The sequence below is a fragment of the Macaca fascicularis genome, chromosome 18 (assembly GCF_037993035.2).
Source record: "Macaca fascicularis isolate 582-1 chromosome 18, T2T-MFA8v1.1".
NCBI lineage: Eukaryota > Metazoa > Chordata > Mammalia > Primates > Cercopithecidae > Macaca > Macaca fascicularis.
In genome coordinates, this window is record NC_088392.1 from 81232297 (window position 1) to 81238283 (window position 5987).

The following is a 5987-nucleotide window of genomic DNA, read 5'->3' on the forward strand; positions in this document are numbered from 1 at the left end:
CCACACCGAGCTCCTTGATTTCCCATCAGAGCCTAGAGGGGGACCCAGGAAACCCCTGGCAGCTTCTGGGACAGGGAGTGAGCCAGGGACGAGGAGATTGCCGCTCTGCTCTTGTGGTCCTGGAACAGTGACCACATGCCTGTAGGTGCTTGAAATAAAGAGACAAATACGGCCGGGCACAGTGGCTCATGCCTGTAATCTCAGCACTTTGGGAGGCCGAGGCGAGTGGATCACCTGAGGTCAGGAGTTCGAGACTGGCCTGGTCAACATGATGAAACCCTGTCTCTACAGAAAATACAAAAATTAGCCAGCTGTGGTGGCGGCGCCTGTAATCCCAGCTACTCGGGAGCCTGAGGCAGGAGAATGGCTTAAACCTGGGAGGCAGAGGTTGCAGTGAGCTGAGAATCAGCCACTTCACTCCAGCCTGGGCAACAGAGCGAGAGACTCCGTTTCAAAAAAAAAAAAAGAGACAAATACAACTTCTGTTGTCATCCTTTACTGGGGAAGCAGATGGTAAAAAATAAAAATGAACAGAGGTAGGCACACATGAAATTAGTTGCTGTGTAGAAGGAATAGGAAAGACGAAAATTGGAGGAATCAGACAGGGTGCTATTATAATTAGGGTGACTGTGTAATTTATCTTTTGAACTAGGATAATTTTTTAAAAACTTTTAATTTTGAGATAATTGTAGATTCACACACTGTTGCAAGAATTAACACAGACAGAATTCCATATGCCCTTACCCACTTTCCCCAGCAGAAGTATTTAGCATAACTCGTCCACTACCACAGCCAGATAACGCATTGATGCACTCCCAGCCCCGCTCAGAACTTACCAGTTTCACATCAAACCGTGATGACTTTGTGACAGATGTGGACAGTGACTGCCCACGGTCTCCCGTGCTTTTTCTAGGAACCTACAGAACCTGTTCAGGGAGATAGAAAGAAAAACGGGACACAAGACAGTTCTTGCCGTGAGGACTTTCTGTCTACTGGAGGCACACCTCAGAATTCAGACAATTCTATGCAAAGTGGAATGCATGAAGTGAATGACAGAGTACTAGCATGCAGACAGCATTAACCTCCACTTGAGAGGCCGGGGACAGTGTCATGTTGGACAAGACAGCCGAGTTCGTCCTTGGCCCCTGGGTGGCTGCCTCTTGCCGTTCCTGGCATAGGTTAGTGGCTAGGAGCCAAACTGTCTGGGCTGACATCTTGCCTCTCTCCTCACTGCCTGTGTAACTGTGGGCAGGGCGCTTGACCTCGAGCCTCCATTTCTCTTCTGTAAGAATGAAGGAGTAACAGCGCCTAGCTTGTGGAGGGTGGGGAGGGCTGCCCGAAACACACATACAGAGAGTTCAGAACGCATGCGGCCTTGAGGGCATGTGGATAAATGGCTACTTTGCTATCACCCACAGGTAGAAGATGCTTCATATGCATTCACTGACTGGGTATGAAAGTGGAGAACCCGGCTAGCCATCCGGTGGGAGCGAATGGAATATTTAACTTGGGGCCAAGTTGGGCCTACACAGAAGACAGGTTGCGTGCGTCGTGTGGAGCTGGGGAGGAAGGCTGTGGCTGGAGATGCAATTCTGCAGGGTTACTGGCGAGGATGGGATAGTGTGAACCTCGGGGGTTCAGGTGGCCAAGTCAAGTCAGGTGAGAAGAGAATGCAGGACGGGGCGACAAGCTCTGCTCTTCTGGGAGTTAAGAAGGTCCAGCAAGGGCTGATATTGTCCAGGTGGGTTCTCTGGGAAGCGGCTCTGAAACAGGCTGGTGCTCAGCAAGGGGAAGAGCACTGTGGGCCGGGGACGCTGGGCCACCTGCCATCTCCACGGTGGCCTCCGCCCATCCCTGCAGAGTGCCGTGGTGTGGATGGCCTTCAGAACTGTCCTGGCCATGGTGAGGGGGCCTGGCCCTCACACGGCCAAGACAACAGATGGTTGGATGGGGGCTGTCCCTGGAAGGAGGGGTGATGGGGGAGTGAGGTCCTCTCTCCGGAGGGCAAGGCTGGTGTGCACTGAATATCTTTCACATGGGAATGTGGCTGACTGCTGTGGGGTCTCCAGGAGGGGTGAAGGCAGGAGAAGGGCCTGGCAGTGAGGAGCATGAGGGTCTAGGAGCAATTGGCCATGGGGTTTAGGGATCTAAGCCTTTGGTGGTGCCCGGGAGACTGGGAGCACGCGAGGACATTTCCTTGTCAGTACACGAGGTGAGGAGGTGGAGGCAGAACCGTGAAGGGCCTGCGGCAAGGAGCCACGTGGCGCAAGGAGGCCTGGCTGGTGGAGTAAGAATTGGTGGGAGCGGCAAGGAGCCACGTGGCCCAAGGAGGCCTGGCTGGTGGAGTAAGAATTGGTGGGAGCGGCAAGGAGCCACGTGGCCCAAGGAAGCCTGGCTGGTGGAGTAAGAATTGGTGGGAGCGGCAAGGAGCCACGTGGCCCAAGGAGGCCTGGCTGGTGGAGTAGGAATTGGTGGGAGGGTTTCCTGGGACCGGCACACAGGGCTGTGCTGCCCTCACTGCGGGGTGAGGCTTTTGCCCTGAGGCTTCTCTGTGCGGCCGGAAGGTGCACCCAGGCCTTCGCTTCCTGGAGCTGCCACCTCTCCTGCAGCTTAGGTGTCCGGGCTCCGTGCCGTGCTGGCGAGATCCTTGGCATTGGGAACATAGTCTGTGCTGGGGCTGGATTCTGAGCAGCAGGGACTGGGCCTAATCGGCTTCCCTGTTGCTTTCCAGAGCCCTCAAGGGCAGGGTGTGAGGCATCCAGGAAAAGAGAAGGCAGTTCCACCGACTGGAGAGCCTGCACCGCTACAACGGAGAGCCAAGGGGGCCTTCAGGACTCAAACAGGGAGGCAAACGTGGATCCCTTAACTGCTCGCTGGAGAACCCAGAGGCTTCGCTCACAGCAGAGAAGCCAGTGCGTAGCTGGGCTGAGCTTTGGCGCCACAGTCCGGTGTCTGAAGCCTGGAGCGGCCTGAGGGCACTTCTGATCTCCTCACAGGCCTCAGTTTCCTCTTCAGTGAAACCAGGGTGGATAAGAATGGTGCCACCTGCAGAGATGTTGGGCTCAGAGATGAGCAAGATCATGGAAGCAGAGCATTAGCCCCTAGGCTGTTGGGTGCGTGTTTGCTGCTGTTACAACGGTTGCAGGTGGGTGAACCCATTTGCGTAAAGTCCAGCTGGAATTGAGCAACTCTGTTTTGGTCATGATCAGCAATCCTGTTCCAAAACACATAGCTCCCGCCTGGGCACCTCCCCTGCCTTCCTCTGACAATGAGGGCTGCCAAGGTCGGGGCTTCAGAAGGTGGCAGGGGGAATCAGCAGAGCCTCCACTGCCATCAGCCAGCACTGCCCCACATCCAGACGACACAAACAGTGGCAAGGCCTCCGGGCTGGGTCAGCTGCCCTTGCTGTGGGCTCTGGGGGCGGCCACAGCCACTCTACCGTAGCCACATGCAGGCGTCCTCTGGCTGTGGAGCAGCCGCTGGCCCATGGCCGAGCGTGCACTCAGCTGTGTCTCAGGGGACAGCCTGGCCAGGTGGAGTCCAGGCCAGTGGAGGAGACAGGCCTCTGTCACCCAGCCCAGGCCCAGGGAGAGTAAGGCGTGGACAGGTGGCTGGCAGCTCCTACAGCAGGCGGCCGGGATGGTCCCCCGATGCACAGGGGTAGTCTCCCTGAGGTCAGTTCTAAGCCACACATTCCCAAAAACACGGCTGAAGGAACCCATCTGTGAGGCGGAGGCTCTCACCTAATACCTAGGGGTCCTGGGCCCACCCATCCCGTCTGTGCCTGGCATTGTCCCTTCCTTGGAAGCTGCTACTCCCTGACTTGTCTCCCTTTGCCCTGGTGGCTCCTTTACAGCTGGGTCGTCTTTATTTTTGTATCCACAGGGCCTGGCACAGGTAGGGGTTAGTAAGTCCACCTGGCTGCCCACCAGCGCCTCGGGCTGGCCCAGGACAATCGCATCCCGCTGAGACCCTCCCGCCAGCTCTGGGGCCCAGAGGCTCAGCAAGTGGGCTTCAGGCTCTGCCCAGGGCTGCGGTCGGGTTCAGGATGCAAAGACCTGTCCTCAGGAAGCCCGAGACTTACAGGAAGGTGCGAGGTGAAAACCCCTTCAGTTTCCACAGGGCCTTCGTCCCGAAGATCGCCCTCGAATCAACTCTTCAACTTCCAGCACCCAGGGGTGCTGCCAGGTCGGTCATTCTCGCCTCGCTGCAGGCCGAGGGCCCAGAGCTGCTGGACCGTGGGTGAGATGCGAGCAGCCCGGAAGTCACACCCCTGTCCCCTCCCCAGCACCCCCCGACGGTGACACAGTGCCCCGCGTGCCCCGGAAACCTGCTGGATCTTTTCACGTGCCTGAAAGGCTCACCTCGCTCCCAGGGAAAAATTGTGAGCCAGGTACACTCTGGCAGGGAGAAAACAAATCCTTCTGAACTTTGGTGCCCTTGTTTGTTGATCACAACTGTCATGCATGCTGTGGGTTTAAGCAATCCCACTGTAAAAAACCCATTGCATATTTACTGATGGGTGTGGGAGGCACTGTGCAGGGAGGCCTGGCTCCTGGAGGCTGGCTGTGGAATTACTGTGGAAGGAACTGGCGTTAATAGTTCTTACCTGTGACTTTTAAACAAAGGCCGTCATGGAATAAAGGAGCAATATTATTTTCCAAGTCATGCTGTGAGCTAAGAAAATTCTGTTTTCTATAACGTAACTCTTCATGACATGCAGGTGTAAGGATGACATGCCAAATATAAACACCGCGATGAAAATGAGATATTCCTCCACATGCATGCGTTACATTTTGTGAATTTTACAGTATGTGTTTTCTTCTTTGTATTTATAGTTCTTCAATAATTATTACCTCACTAAAGGATGTGAATTACATAAAAGTTGGAACCTGATTTCTAATTTTTTTCAGCTTACTTCTTGTATTTAGGAGAAATGTTTTTGTGTTTTGCCACTGAGGCGTCCTCCAGAAATGAGCTGCCCTGCTCGCTCCCCAGAGGAGACTGCGACCCGCCCGGCCAGATCACCAGCTGCTGTGGTCCCGCCCGGCCAGATCACCAGCTGCTGTGGTCCCGCCCGGCCAGATCACCGGCTACTGTGGTCCCGCCCGGCCAGATCACCGGACTACATCCCGCCCGGCCAGATCACCGGACTGCTTCCCACCCGGCCAGATCACCGGCTGCTGTGGTCCCGCCCGGCCAGATCACCGGGCTGCTGTGGTCCCGCCCGGCCAGATCACCGGACTACATCCCGCCCGGCCAGATCACCGGACTGCTTCCCACCCGGCCAGATCACCGACTGCTGTGGTCCCGCCCAGCCCGATCACCGGACTGCTTCCCACCCGGCCAGATCACCGGCTGCTGTGGTCCCGCCCGGCCAGATCACTGGCTACTGTGGTCCCGCCCGGCCAGATCACCGGACTACATCCCGCCCGGCCAGATCACCGGACTGCTTCCCACCCGGCCAGATCACCGGCTGCTGTGGTCCCTTTGTGCAAGCGCCCTGCGCCCAGAGCCCAGCAGGGGTCCGAGAAGCTGTGCAGCCATAGACCAGGCCTGGAAGGCAAAGAGCCAGGAAAATGTTTTAGGCTCATTTTGGTTTCAAAATTAAGTTTTGAGATTCTTTTAACTATCAGACATTTCGCCTAAATTTCATGTTAACAATGTTTTAGGACTCGATTCTAAAGCCACACAGGTACAAATACCAAGTAACTCAGGCACATGGTTGCTCATCGTGGCCTCATTTGTAGACGCAAAAGCTGTTTGTGAGCAGGGGTCTGGCTGGGTGAACCACAGTCCACCCACAGTGGGGCTGAGGCCCCGAGGAGGGCCAGGCACTACCGTGCAAGGATGAAAAGGGAGAGCTCAAAATGTGGCTAAGTGGGAGATCAAGATGCAGAGGTGTGTGTATTCGATGCTCACTTTTGCTAAGAAAGGTAGAGAAACATGAGTATGTTCTAGCAACTTGCTTGTATTCATAAAAACGA

General features: G+C 55.6%; 1 long non-coding RNA gene across 1 annotated transcript; it reads left to right on the forward strand.

Annotated features, from left to right (window-relative positions):
• Nucleotides 1-913: 913 nt before the first annotated feature.
• LOC135968165 (uncharacterized) lies at nt 914-4884 on the forward strand. The gene is made up of 4 exons (XR_012427367.1): nt 914-1178; nt 1419-1741; nt 2732-3145; nt 3886-4884. It is a non-coding gene; the product is annotated as an uncharacterized lncRNA (long non-coding RNA).
• Nucleotides 4885-5987: the final 1103 nt, after the last annotated feature.